The sequence below is a fragment of the Pristis pectinata genome, chromosome 5, assembly GCF_009764475.1.
Source record: "Pristis pectinata isolate sPriPec2 chromosome 5, sPriPec2.1.pri, whole genome shotgun sequence".
Taxonomy (NCBI): domain Eukaryota; kingdom Metazoa; phylum Chordata; class Chondrichthyes; order Rhinopristiformes; family Pristidae; genus Pristis; species Pristis pectinata.
Genome location: NC_067409.1, coordinates 20,241,665 through 20,257,040, shown reverse-complemented (window position 1 = coordinate 20,257,040; position 15,376 = coordinate 20,241,665).

Below are 15,376 nucleotides of genomic sequence, written 5' to 3'. Positions count from 1 at the left end.
CATACCAAATCTCCTCAAACTCCTAATGAAGTAGAGCCGCTGGCATGTCTTCTTCATGATTGCATCAATGTGTTGGGCCCAAGATAGAACCCCTGAGATATTGATGCCCAGGAACTTGAAGCTGCTCACCCTTTCCACCACTGACCCCTCAATGAATACTGGTGTGTGTTTTCCCGACTTCCACATCCTGAAGTCCACAATTAATTCCTTGGTCTTGCTGACGTTGAGTGGAGGATAGAGAAAATGCTGGAAGTGTTCAACTAATCAGGTCAGATCTGCAGGAGATAATTACCAGGCTTATTTTCAACTGCATCATCAATAAGCTTCTTCCCATCTTTAGGTCAGAAGAGTGGATATTTGCTGATGATTCCCTATGTTCAATTCTATTCACAACCCTTCAGCAAACAAAGAAACTCATGCCTGCATGCAACAAGAGCTAGACAACAGTTAGACAAGAGTTGATAAATGGCAAGTAAAGCTCATTCCACAAATGTGTCATGCAGTGACTTTCTCCAACAAGAGCAAGTCTAACCATCTACCCTTGACATCTAACAACAATGCATCGCTGAGTCCCCCACTATCAACATTCCATAGGTCACCAATAACCATATACTTAATTGGATGACCAATATATATGTGGTGGCTACAAGGACACATCATAGGCTGGGTATCCTGCAGCATGTACCTCCCTTTCTGATACCCCAAAGCCCAGATTACAAGAACAAGGATGCCTTGTTGCTGCTCAACAGGGTCCATTTCGACTCTGTCTGGAGTTTAGTGCGCAATTTTGTTCTCCTAACCTGAGGAAGGTTGTACGTGCCCCGAAGAGAGTGCAACAAAGGTTTACTACACTGGTTCCTGGGTTGGCCAGACTGATTGGGTTGGTTATATATCCACTGGATTTTAGAAGAATGAGAGAGGATGTCAGAATCAGAATCAAGTTTATTATCTCTGATTTGTTGAAATCTGTTGTTTTGCGATAGCAGTACACAGACATAAAATTACTATAAATTACAAAATAAATAAATACTGCCAAAAAAAAAAGGAATAATGAAGTAGGATTCATGGGTATATGTCTTTTCTTATTTTGTTGTGATATGATGTTCAAATTTTGCAGATGAAGTCAAACTTGAACGAGAGCCAAACCGTGAGGATAACACCAGTAGAGCGCAACAGAAATCAGATAGACGAATAGAATGGGGAGGCAGACGGCAGAAGGGATAACAGGAAGTGTGAAGTGATTCATTTTTGCAGAAGGGATGGGGATAGTCAATATAGTCAATGGCACAGTTCTAGAGTGTGCAGGAAGAGAGGGACATGGAGGTTCATATACACAGATCTTTCAAGCTGCTAGGACATATTGAGCAGGAAGCAAAGAATGTGGATTCTTTATATTCATTAATAACTGTATTGAATTCAAAAGCAGGGAAGTTCTGCTGAATGTCTGTGAACCAGTGAAGTATAGAGTCCAGTTTAGGGCTCCATATTTTAGGAAGGGGGCAAAGGTCATTTAGAGGGTGCAGAAGAGATTTACTGGAATGGTTCCACGCAACTCATTATTAAAAATCAGGCTGTGTATCCAGGTCCCAATACCCTCTCTAGAAAGGCTTCTCCTCGTGTCATCTCTGGTCCTGTTTTCTAGTTTTCTAGTTTAAATCATTTTATCCATCCAACACAATGTAGAAGCTGACTCCATCAAAATGTTTCCCATTTTTCTAAACAATTCACGATTTTTAGATTAGATTAGTTTATTGTCATATACACTGGAGTGCAATGAAATTCCTTGTTTGCATAAAACTTGCAGAGTAACCAGTATACATGTTAATAATAAATACAAGGACAAGCATAAAACAGCAGAGTGGTGCAAAGAAGGTAATGCAACCTGAGGTAGTGCAAAAAATATACTTTTTAACTACTTTTATTAAATCTCCTCTTAGCCTTCTCTGTTCCAAGGAAAGTGATCCTATCTTGTCCAGTCTATCCATGGAACTGTAATTCCATTTCCTGGTGAATCTTTTCTGTTTTATCTCCAAGGCATTCATGAGCTTAAAACGGCCTGTTGCTCAGATCGGACTGAATACTCCAGCTGAGGACAAATTAAAGTGTAGCAGGAAATGGTAAGAGGCTGTTCCCTATTACAGAACTGATATCTTTCAGCTTATTAATTTCACATCAAATATTTGCTGATGAGAGGATAGTGATACTTGAGGGACCCAGTGAAGTCTTCACTTTTGGAAACTGAGCAGATAATGTCACCATTATATGTTTATTGTAACCATAGTGAATATGAGTGGCTTTATTCCCACAAACTGTCTTCAGACTACAGAAGTAAAGTGTAACCAGTTGGGACTCCTTGCATTTTAAAACCTCAGTGGCAACTGGGGTAAAATTGGTTGCTGAATGTTAACTGCCCGACAAGATCAGTAAGTAGGTTATGTAGCAAGAAGAAAATCTTTGTTGAGAAAGCAGAACCTCACACAGTAATGCAAGAGACTCCAGAGAGAAGCAGACACAGCCTAGTGCAACATGGGAACAACCCTCCCTACCATTGTAAGCATCTACAGGAGGCGCTGCCTCAAGAAGGCGGCATCTATCATCAAGGATCTCCACCATTCGAGACATGTCCTCTTCTCGCTGCTACCATCAGGCAGGAGGTACAGAAGCCTGAAGTCCCACACTGCCAGGTTCAGAACAGCTACTTTCCTGCAACCATCGGGTTCTTCAACTGACCCACACGACCCTAACTTTACCTCAGCAATGGAACACTACGGACCACCTCTTGCACTACCATGGACTTGTCTCTGATTGTAGGTTTATTTGCACTAATGTCTTGTTTTGCACATTCTTTTTTTCTTCACTGCCTGGTGTAATTTATGTATAATTTATGTATATTTATGTTCTGTGTGTTGTCTGAACCTACATGCCTGCAATGCTGCTGCAAGCAAGTTTTTCATTGTACCTCACCGTATTTGTGCATATGACAATAAAATCGACCTGGTTTGTAGTTGTTCCATTCTGCCAGCAAATGGGTAAGAATTGTCAGGCTACAGAGAAAGGCCTGATGACTAGTCGTCGCAGTTCTTGTGCTGTCTGATTTTAAGATCAGGATCGAACCAGCTGGACTTCCCAGAGAAATGTTGCTATTTCATTCCCTGAAAATTCCTTCGGAAGACTTCAACAGGACTGAAAGTAAAGAGCAAGGGAGGAAAAGAGAAAGAGAAGAGCCTGTTTGTGTTTGTTGTCCATTTCTTTCTAGTTTTAATTGTTAACTTTGACTCATTATATGGGAGTGGAGAAATGACCTCTGACTTATGGAGACACAGGTGACTGCGGATGCAGGAATCTGGAGCAACAAACAAGTTGCTGAAGGAAGTCAGATGAAACGTCAACAATTCCTTCCCCCCCACAGATGCTGCTCAGCTGCTGAGTTCCTCCAGCAGTTCCTCCAGCAGATTGTTCGTTGCACCTCTGACTTACTACTGAAGATACTTCCACAAGAAAATGTTTCTATTGAAGATTTATTAATTAAAAATAAGATTAGGCCAAACATTAAACTTCTGAGTTCTGGAGACACTTTTGAATTATTGGGCGATCACTCATCTTTCACAGGAGGAGGCCTCAGTGTTTAAATCTGCAGTCACATGAATTAACTCCTCCATGCACATGGAACACACACACACACACACACACACACACACACACACACACACACACACACACACACACACACACACACACACACACACACACACACACACACACACACACACACACTGCAGCAGGCATAACACAATGTGGAAGCTGACTCCATTAAAGTAAATAAACGACAGGTGATTCCCTGTGGGTTTGCACTTGCACTCACCGCTATCTCCTGTAGCGCAGGCAAATCAAAAGTGTCAGCTGCTTATAGGCTACATTGTACTTAATTTAGTCAGTAATGATCAGACAGCTCAAACTTTATCCTGGCAGCTGCAGACATTTTCCTTTCACACTCCCACTGAGTGGGTGTTGTGGCTGACATTAAAGGCCAGGCAATTTGTGAGGCCGATCATTACATTTTGGGGCTGCTTAATTCATGCTTGCGAGGATGAAAGTGAAGGAGCTATCAGATTTTATGCAGTTGACTTAATCACCTAAAAGGTTCTTGCTAAAGTCTATGGAATAAAATATGAATTAATATGTGATCAAGTGCTGTGTTTTGTTACACTGATGTGGTAGGAGAATATTGTCCTACCCCGTTCTCTCGGATGTGTGAAATTTAATACTAACGTCAGTAAGCTTTAATCTTGCTCTTTGAATTATTTCCATAACTTTCCTGAGTAATTTCTATCATTTTCCTGAATAACTTCCATTATCTTCTAGCATTTTCCAGATGCTTTCAGATTCGTAAGAAAGTATTAGTGTGGAGAAATCTGTAAGCTGGAAACTGCCATTGGCGATATTAGTGAAGGAGGCATAATATCTTTGTATAATAAAACGTGAAATTCGTTTAAAGTAAGAGTGAGTGATGTGAAATGGATGGATTAAGCAACAGTAATTTCAAGCCTTATGCACTAAGTGTAAGGAGGTTGTTCTGTTTCCGAGTCCTGATACTTTAGTTAATCTTAAATCGCTTTGGAAAAAGAAGTCCGAACAGAGTCAGTTAAGCATACTGAGGAATCGGACTGGTGTTGCATTTAGTACCACACTAGCACCTCAGTCGGGAGTTTATGGAGTTAGGGGTCTCTCCAGGACTCAGGCATTTACCACTGTGATGTGGAGAATGAGGTACTGGCCCTGAATTTCCTGACACTCAAACCCATCCCTCAGCTGCCCACTGGCCACAGTCGGCTTTTACAGGTATCCTTGCAGCAGCCTGTTGGTAAGGGCATGGACAGCTTCTACCCCACTGTGATAAGATTATTGAATAGTTCCCTTATACAATGAGATGGACTATGACCTCACGATCTACCTTGTTGTGACCTTGCACCTTATTGTGCTGCACTTTCTCTGTAGCTGTGATACTTTACTCTGTACTGTTATTGTTTTTACCTGCACTACCTCAATGCACTCTGTACTAACTCAATGTAACTGCATTGTGTAATGAATTGACCTGTATGATCAGTATGCAAGACAAGTTTTTCACTGTACCTCGGTACAAGTGACAATAATAATAAACCAAAACCAAAACCAATACCAACCAAAACCAATGTCAAAGTCAAAGTGGAGGTTATTGCCATATGCACAAGTACATGTATACAGGGATGCAAGGAAAACTTACTTGCAGAAGCATTACAGGCACATAGCATCAGAGACACAATGTTCACAAGAAATATGTAAATTAACCATCAATTATGCAAAATTATATATGAAAGAACACAGGTAAAACAAAAGAAAATCAAAGTCCATCATGGTGCAACGTAGTCAGAGTGTTGATATACTGAGGCCTTCCAGATATAAAGGAGAGGAAACTTCATCTTCTTTTTCTTTATTTTACAAGATTAGGCAGAGGGGATTTGCTGGAACTGCAGGCTTCCACCAAAGCATGGGCTTTCATAGTCTGCATTCACAGAGTATTGCTGTTCATGGAGACCCCTTAGCAACTTTCTGCCAGGTGACACAAGAGACTGCAGATGCTGGAATCTGGAGCAACACACGTGGTGAGTCTGATTGTGGCTATGGAGGTTCTCAGTGCCCCCCTTACACAAACAAACAAATCTCTTTATCAGCCTGTCCAGATTGCTCAGACTCCCTGGGAGCACTTTCACAACCCCTCCCATCATTGCAAGCATCCATTCTTTAAGCAGTAACACTCTCCAGTAACCGGCAACATGCTTCTTATATCGTGGTATGTCCCTACAAATGCTGGCTGCCATGGTCATAGTTGCTGGACTAAATGCAGGTTGCAGTGACAATTTACAGCAGATCGATAAACTATGCCAAAAATGATACAGGGAAACCTAACAATGTTGTTCTGAGAACCTCATAGTAGTTGATCTAAATGTTTATGGCACTTTTAATTACAGAGTTAGGATGACACACAATGCTGTTTTAACACCATTAAAATACAGTACAGCAATGTCTAACCTTAAATCTTGGGATATTTTTATCAATTGTTTTATCAATACAAATTCATTGTGACAAAACATAATCCGGATCTTAGACAGGCATTAGTCCCTCATGCTCCTGGGTTTGGCATCTCCTCAAAAGATAATAGCGTAGGACTTTGCTTGATTTAAAAAAAACCTTATTCTAATAAAAGGCTTTATCTTGTTCAGAACAGAAAGATGAGTAAAGCAAAAGAATGGAAATGTTCCTTAGATTAACACCCGTCACAGAACAGAAAGGAAATACGGGCTGTTTAAGATTTTTATTGTCAGAAAGGAACATGTGACTTTGGGACGTTCAACCTTAATGAAGTCACAGACTGGGTGTGTTCCTCTTTAAGAGTGTAAAACACTGCTGCTTTCCCGACAGGCCGTTGCCAGGTTATTAGTGTGCTGACCCACAGGAAGGACATCAGCACTCCTAAAGAGATCTCTCCATGGGGATGAGGAAGAGTGGGTTGGGGGTGCAATTGGGATGGAGTGGGGAAGTATGAAGATTGTGGAAAAATTGAATGGGAGGGAATAGGATTTGGAGGAGAGTAATACTTTATGGATCTCTCTCCAGTCTATAGATCAACAAGTCTGCAAACTAAATTTACCAGCTCACAGAAGCCTTGACATTACAAAAGTCCAATAGCAACAATTTACAGAAATCTAAGGGGAAGATTCATTTAAATATAAACCTGATATCCTTGGTGTAGTGGATGGCACATTATGTCACACATGGTTTATTGGAGGAATTATTGGCACCCAGGCCACTCCCACTCCACCATAGTTTCAACCTCTGCACAGACTTTGAGTCAGAGGTATCATCACTCTTCTCCTCAGAGTCAGGTCTCAGTACCATCTGAGCAGGACCCTTCTCAGGATAAAGAGGGGTGAGAGCGAGGGTTGGCCGGGGCCTGCCAGTCAACAAAAGTTGTCTCCACCAAGAGCAAGAATCTTTACAATGTGGACCAACACTGGATGAATTCTATCAACTCAAACAACACCCCGTGAACTGTAGACAAACAGAAATACTGCTTTTCAATCTGATACCTGTGCAAGTGTGCACCCACATTCACACAAACTCTCTCCCATACCAATGATGACACAGAACTCAAGCCTTCAAATGTCTTTCACCTCCTCCATTTGGGCAAAGGCAGTGAGGAATAGGAGGGAGGCTTTGCTTGTTGATCCACCGAGAGGAGAGCGTCCTGCAGCTCATAAGCAGTGCAATCACCAAACTCCACACCACCTCTGCAACAAGTGGTCTGCCAGGTGTCCTCACCTACGATGTTTTATTGTGATTACTCCATCCCCTTAAACTTGGTCAGCAGTAGACACCCTCATTACAATCTGTGCTGCCACATCACTATATTTTTGCCACTGCTTACAAGTTCAACTCTTTTCTTCTGCTTTGTTTGTGCAGGGTCTTGGGGTATGTTGTAGGAGAGGAGACTGAAGGGGAGAAGCAGGATGGGATACTGGAGGAGGAGGGGGAAAAATGACAGTGATGATGAAGACCATAATGCACCAGTACCTCACAACCCCACTGCAGACACTGGGAGGGATGTCTTGGTAAGGTTAGAGAGATGCGTATCACAAAGAGCTGAACCAAACACCAACAGGCTGCAAGCTGTCACCAGAAACAGGAAATCTGATTCATGGTCTTGCCAAAGGAGGGTCCATGGATCCATACTGCCTCAGATTCAGGTAAGGACCACACTTGGGATACATTCATAATATGGCTCATGCAAATGCAGAATGAGATGGTCTGTCTGAACAAATGGACGATAAGGAACACAGGGGAGTCCATCTCTATACTCCCACAGGAGGTTATATGCGCCAGGAGACCATGACCCTCCCACTCTGGAGGTCTTTGCTGAATAACAGAGACAATGTCCACTGATTCAAGAGAGAGCTGCTATGGAGGCACAGATGGAGGCTGCACAAAGTCTTTCAGTCTCATGCTGATCCAGATAAAAGTCTGGTGTGTGCCATTTAGGAGCAGCTGAAAGCTCTGAAACAACAGCAACGTATAACCAGGAACAACACATAAAAGCGCTGGAGGAACTCGGTGGGTCAGGCAGCCTTTATGGAGGGAAATGGACAGTCGACATTTCAGCTCGAGACCTTTCATGGGTTTAGATGAAGGGTCTTGACCCGAATATTGACAGTCCATTTCCCTCCACAAATGCTGCCTGACCCGCTGAGTTCCTCCAGCGCTTTGTGTGTTGTTCCAGATTCCAGCATCTGTGGTCTCTTGTGTCTATGTATAACCAGGAAACAGGTTGATGTCTTCACCGGCCAGAGATGCCACTCGTGAGCAGATTAATGGGCATAAGTTTGTGAATCATGAGCACCTCACAGTTCTACAGGTGCAAAGAAATACTACGCATGAGCACACTTGTACAGATTTCCCTCCTCTATGAATAGAGATAGCGGAAACAGGCACATTCCCCTTCCCCTTTCACTCGTACTCTTTATCGTGAACAGAGTCTTGCTCAGATTGTACAGAGGCCTGACTCTGAGGAGAGGAGTAAAGACAACAGGGTCAGACACAAGTGAACCGGGATCTGTCTGGAGGTTACATAGAACATAGAACTCTACAGCACAGTACAGGCCCTTTGGCCCATAATGTTGTGCTGGCATTATATCCTGCTCTAAAATCTATCTAACCCTTCCCTCCCACATAGCCCCCCATTTTTCTATCATTCATGTGTCTATCTAAGAATCTCTTAAATGTCCCTAATGTATCTGCCCCCACAACCTCTGCAGGCAGTGCGTTCCACGCACCCACCACTCTCTGTGTAAAAAACTTACCCCTGACATTCCCCTTATACCTTCCTCCACTCACCTTAAAATTATGCCCCCTTGTGTTAGCCATCATTGCACTGGGAAAAAGTCTCTGACTGTCCACTCGATCTATGCCTCTTATCATCTTGTACACCTCTATCAAGTCACCTCTATCAAGGTTGAAATGGTGCTGGCAGATCATTGTGTCATGGTCTATCCAGTCCCCTGCAAGATCACCTGGTGTGCAGAATCACAGCGTTAATATTCCCTTATCAAAGGCACCAAGTCACCTCCCACCAAGACCTCTGAGGCAGCAGGGTCACCCATGTTCCAAAGGCAGCCATCCCAGGCCTTTTACTTTAAGCCAGCTCATCTGGGGCAGCATCTGCAGTCTCCTGTGTCACCAAGAACTTCTGTGGTTCATCGAGGGCATCAGTACCAGAATCAAAGCAATCTTCAGCAGCCACACAGCAACACTGCAACAGGGTGCCCAGGCTTCAAGATGCATATAAAAGGTTCTGAAATAAGAAAGGCATAAGAGTGTGTAGTTTCACTTAAAAAAATATTCCAATGTCATAGAGTTATGCAGCATGGAAACAGGCCCTTCAGTCCAACTCGTTCATGCTGGTCAAGTCAAGTCGAGTTTAATGTCATATGCACAATTACATGTATGCACAGGCGCAATGAAAAACTTGCAGCAACATCACAGGCACATAGCATCAGATAATTAGCATTCATAAGAAAAACATAAAGTAAACATAAGTTAACAATTTTTACAAGAAAGGACACAATTTTAACGGAAAGTGATCAGAGTGTTGTTAAACTGTTGTGATTAGGGTTTTGCCAGTTGGTTCAAGAACCAAATGGTTGAAGGGAAGTAGCTGTTCTTGAACCTGGTGGTGTGGGACTACCTGTTGCCTACCTGAGCTAGTTCCATTTGCCTGCATTTGCTACCTATCTTTCTAAACTTTTCCTATCCATGTACCTGAATAATTGTCTTTTAAACGTTGCAATTGTATCTCCTTGACCACTTCTTCTGCCTGCTCGTTCCACATTTCTACCACCCTCTGTGTGAAAAAGTTGCCCCTCAAGTCCCCTTTAAATCTTTCCCTTCTCACTTTAAGCCTGTACCCTCTAGTTTTAGACGCCCCAACAGTGAGAAAAAGACTGTGAGGTATGAGGTCCCGGGTTCATTCCCCGGCATCTCCACGCTGGTGATCTTGAATTTTTAGGGCAGGCACGGTAATGTAGCATTCAGTGTAATGCTATTACAGCACCAGCGACCGGGGTTCAATTCCAGCCACTGTCTGTAAGGAGTTTGTACGTTCTCCCTGTGACTGCGTGGGTTTCCTCTGGGTGCTCCAGCTTCCTCCCACATTCCAAAGACATACGGGTTAGGAAGTTCTGGGCATGCTATGTTGGCACCGGAAGCGTGGCGACACTTGTGGGCTGCCCCCAGAAGACGCTATACGCAAAAGATGCATTTCACTGTGTGTTTCGATGTACATGTAACTATTAAGATATCTTCTCTTATCTTACCCCTCATGATTCTATAAAGCTCTGTAAGGTCACCTTTCAGTATCCTACACCTGAAGGAAAAAAGCCCCACTTACTCAGTCTCTCCTCATAACTCAAGCCGTCCAGTTCCAGTATTATTTTTTATTTTCCTGTTATAACTCTTCTGAACACACAAGTACTGGTAAGGTGCTTCCCCCCCTCCCCCACCCCCCCATTCAGGGAAAATAACATGCTTCGCTTTGCAGAGATAAGTGATACTGATGTGGCAGCTGCAAGTATTACTGCAGACATTACAGCGCCTTACCAAGAAAGATTGCTTATGGAGCATTGCTGGTGGTTTCACTGCTGAGGCACCCATTGAATGAATATGCCAACAGCAAAATACCAGGAAAAATCTCCCTCTCAGCCAAAACATAATCTGTAGATTTTGGAAGACATTTGAGAAACCTGTAGTGTGTTCTAAAATTATCCAGTCAGAACGTGAAAGTCCTAATAAATTTGAAAGTAGCAAAACAGCACAACTGTGAGTGTTTAATGCATGTTACAATTTTACTGTAAGTGTTTAATGCATGTTATAATTTCCCTCAAAAGCTCAGAGTTACATTGGAAGGGAGGAGACATTCATTGACAACTTGTGACGTCATTAGGCCATAGAATCATAGAGCTTTACAGCAAGGAAACAGGGCCTTTGGCCCAACTGGTCCATGCCAACCAAGATGCCCCCTCCAAGCATTTGGCCCATAACCTTCTAAATCTTTCCAATCCATGTACCTGTCATACTGTCTTTTAAAAAAGTGTATAATTAGGTGTATAATTTGCCCATGAGAAAGAAACATGAGTGGATCCAACTTCATGCTGGATATTTTCCATCTAAGCTATTTCTGCATGTTTTCAGTGGTTGTATGAACTATTTCAGCAGGTTTGCAAGGGTTATGTGGTGGTCGAGAAGCATGAGGACATAATCTATGATATGGAATCAGGCCTTCATCAGAATATATATAGGAAACATTCCTGCATCCAGAGGACAGGAGAAATTTGGAACTCACTTCTACAAACAGCAGTTGAGAGTAGGTCAATTGTTAATTTTAGATTTGAGATGGAAGAATTCTTGTTAACCAAGGGCTGAAAGGAATTTAGGTGAAAGGTGGGTTTATGCATTTAAGTTACAGATTAACATTGTCTACCCAAATGAAGGAGCAGACCTGAGGGGGATAAATAGCCTATTGCAACACACCCAAAATGCTGGAGGAACTCAGCAGGTCAGACAGCATCTATGGAGGGAAATAAACAGTTGACGTTTCCGGTGACATAAGTAGCCCTACTCCTGTTTCTATGTTTGCACAGCATGTGGCCCTACAAATAGCAATGATATAATGATCATGTAACCTATTTATGTATTGATGATTGAGATACAAACATTGGCAGGATCAGGATGCAAGCGAGAACTCTCCCTGCTCTTTTAAAATCCTCGAACCATTCCCCTTAGACAGTTTCCCAGGATCGAGGATGACTTACATCCACTCTGGGTTCTGAGGAAGCTGATGAAGCCAATATGGGAGCCACAAACTCTTCCATGGATGATGCAGGAGGTGCCTGACAGGGCAGACAGGTTGGTGCCCACTTCTTTCCATCAGTTCTGCAGGACTTCTGAGAGGTCCCGATGCTTGTTCTTGAGGTCATGCTCCTGAATGCTGCTCCTCCATTTTAAGTGGCCATGGGCAAGAGATTCGCAGGAGTTTGTGGGGACCAAGAACTATTAGTGCCGCAGAAGCAGACCATTCAGCCCATCATGTCTGTGCTGTGCAATCATCTATGCCCATTGAAAGAGGGAATGAAGCATTGGTTTCACGTCTCATCCAAAACGCAGCATGCATAGGTCGGACTGATTTACTTCTCCAAAGGACATCAATGAAGCAATTGTAATCTTAGCAGCAATCAGAGAGCTTTCTGGTCATTTTTACTGATGACACTTTTTTATTTCCAGGCAGCACGTTCTCCTGCCAACTGATGACCCAGTTTACATTGATGACTTTATCAACATCTAAATTTGTCAGTCAGAATTCATCATTTAGGATAAATTGCACAGCAGAACTAAATAATTTTATCAGCTATTGCACAAAGCACCACAGCACTGATCTCTGCTCTGATCAGAGCCCATTGTCAGCAATGTGTCATAATGTTAAAAAAAAGACAAATGTCATCAATACAAAGCAATTTGACTGTTCTAATGCCAATGATTTTTTAAAAAGAAGATTTTTATCAGTATAATAACACAATAATTGCATCTACCCAACTGCAGTCTTTCTATGAGAATTGAATCAAATTAAACCCTATTTTTATCAGAACTGTTGTAGTGAATCTGGACAGTTTCCTGCAATTAGCATAAATTAATCTGTGCAAGACAATCTTCCAGCCACTTATGTCTGTTAACTAGACTTCAATGAGTAATGATTTACAGTCAATTAATAACACATTATATCACTTTTACCATTAAATAGCAGAAGATAGTTTTTTTTTAATGACATATTTCTGCAAAATTTTCACGGCCGTAACTGCGACATCAGAGCTTCTTAATCAAAAAGAATACAAAACTGAGGACTTGTTTCTCCACTTGGCTCCTAAATATTGTGGGAGCATTGAGAAACTAAATAATGCATACAGGTATGAGAATTCCATCTGCAGAGCCCTTGGTGTATTATAAAGATCTGGTGTATGTTTGATGAGGACCCTGGTCCTTTCTATGGAATTAATTGATTTTATTACTCAGTATTTTCCCCTGGCTATAATAAATTGATGGATGAAGTGTATTATATTCATTCCATCTTTTTATACTTCAGTAATATTTATCCATTAACCCATTGAGTATTTTTGCGTGTCTGCTTCCTTTCTGGAGATGGAATCCAATTTGGTATTTCTGCCAAACTAATGGTTTCATATAAATATCTTCCCTTTTTCTAAAAGTGAGGGAAATAGTTTGTATGGAATATAAATGTCCCATTTGCTAGCTGTGGTTTATTTGATTTAACATAAAAAGAAACAGGCTTCCTGATGTGATAAGGAAAACAATGGTTCTTTTGAATTTATAGAGCAGAAGGAAGGACGTCTTCTCCAGCAGTCTTCAGCATGTACATGAGCATTGGCCATTGGCTGTGCTCCTACATGTATGGTTTTATGACCCTGAATGTGTAGAGGTACATGTAACCACTGACTGAAATTCAGGCATGCATTTAATGGTGGTGATCAAAAATTAATCTCTCCTTTGGACCATTGACAGTCTATTTAATTGGGAATTTTAAAAATGGTCAAAAATTCTGCTAAAAGGCATTTTTTATTATTTTTGATGAAGGAAGCCTTGTTTTTATTTTTGATGAAGGAAGGTACCTTTTGTTTTATGAAACTTGCTTTGTTGTTTGTGGCATGGGTACTTAGTGGGGGAAGAATCAGACACACAATACTTTTTCATGGCTCTCACTTTCTGTTGATAAGCAATGGACCAAAAGAAAGCTAGCATTTTAAAATTTCTTAGAACGCCTTGTTTATTTTGAATAAATGTTGTCATAACCAGTGGGTTCAGATTTATGAATGTGTCAAGTGATGTTGTATCAAAGCAACTAAAATCCTCCTTTTTATGCAGTCCCTCAGGATTGAGGATAACTTGTTTCCAATCCATGTCTTTGGGCTCTGAGGTGACTTATGAGGCCAAGGTGGGAACCACATACTCTTCCACAGTTGGACAAGGAGTAGCTGAAGGGGCAGGCAGCAGGTGGTTTGTGAGGTGGTGCCTCACAACCAGAATAAGACTTCATTACAAAATGGTAATGCTCTCAAATTTGATTCTGAGTATTTGAACTATAATGCACAATGGAACATGTATGGGAATTAGTTTTACAGTTTAGATGATATAATTATGGTATACATAATTGTCTTTGTTTACTTCCTGTTTTAGAATAATTTTTGTTCTGACTCAGGAGCCAAATAAGCACGGCCTTCTTGGCTTAGCAAGATGAGACGTATGGTACTGCAGGGCCACAACTATTCACCATCTATATGTGGCTGAGGGGACCAAATGACACATCTCAAAGTGAGCTGATGACATGGACCTAAGTGGCGATGTGATTACTGATGAGGATGCAAAGAGGCTTCAGAAGGAGATGGTTCACTGAGTGGGTAACATGATGACAGATGGAGCAGAACATGAAAAAGTTTGAGGCTCTCTCACTTCCAGCAGAAATATCAGAAAAGCAAAACAGTTTGGTGGGAGATTGGCTAATGGTGATATCCAAAGGGCCCAGGGCATCCATGTACACATCATTGAAAACTAACATATAAGTTCAGCTTGCAGTTAGGAAAGCAAATTGTCTGTTGGCCTTTACTGCAAGAGTACTTGAGTATGGAATAAAGATGTATTACAATAATTATATGGGGACTTGGTGAGAAGACACCTGGAGTAGATTTGGTCTTCTTTCTTAAAAATAGGATATACTTATTATAGAAGAAAGATTCACAAGACTGGTTCCTGAGATGCTAGGTGTGTTAAATGAGGAGGGATTGAGTAGGTAAGGTCTCCATTCTTTAGAGTTTGGAAAATGAGAGGTTACTTCATCGAAACATATATCATTCTCAGAGGACTCAACAAGGTAGACACAGAAAGAATGTTTCCCTTGAGTCTAGAGATACTGTTCACACTCAAAAAAAGGATGGGCCATTTCGGACTGGAATTAGGAGAGATCCTTTCAACGAAAGAGTAGCAAACCTTTGGAATTCTTAACCCCAGAGTGCTTGGAACCTCAGTCACTGATTTAATTCAAAACAGATCAAAACAGAGACAGGCACTGAAATAAACAATGCGTAGAAGGATACAGACCTAATGCAGGCAAACGAAATTAGTGGAGACTGTCAAAAAGATCAACATGGACGTGGTAGGCCAAAGTGCCCATTCCTGTGCTGTACAACTCTACGACTCTATGATTCTAAAAGTGCTTTGGATATTAGAA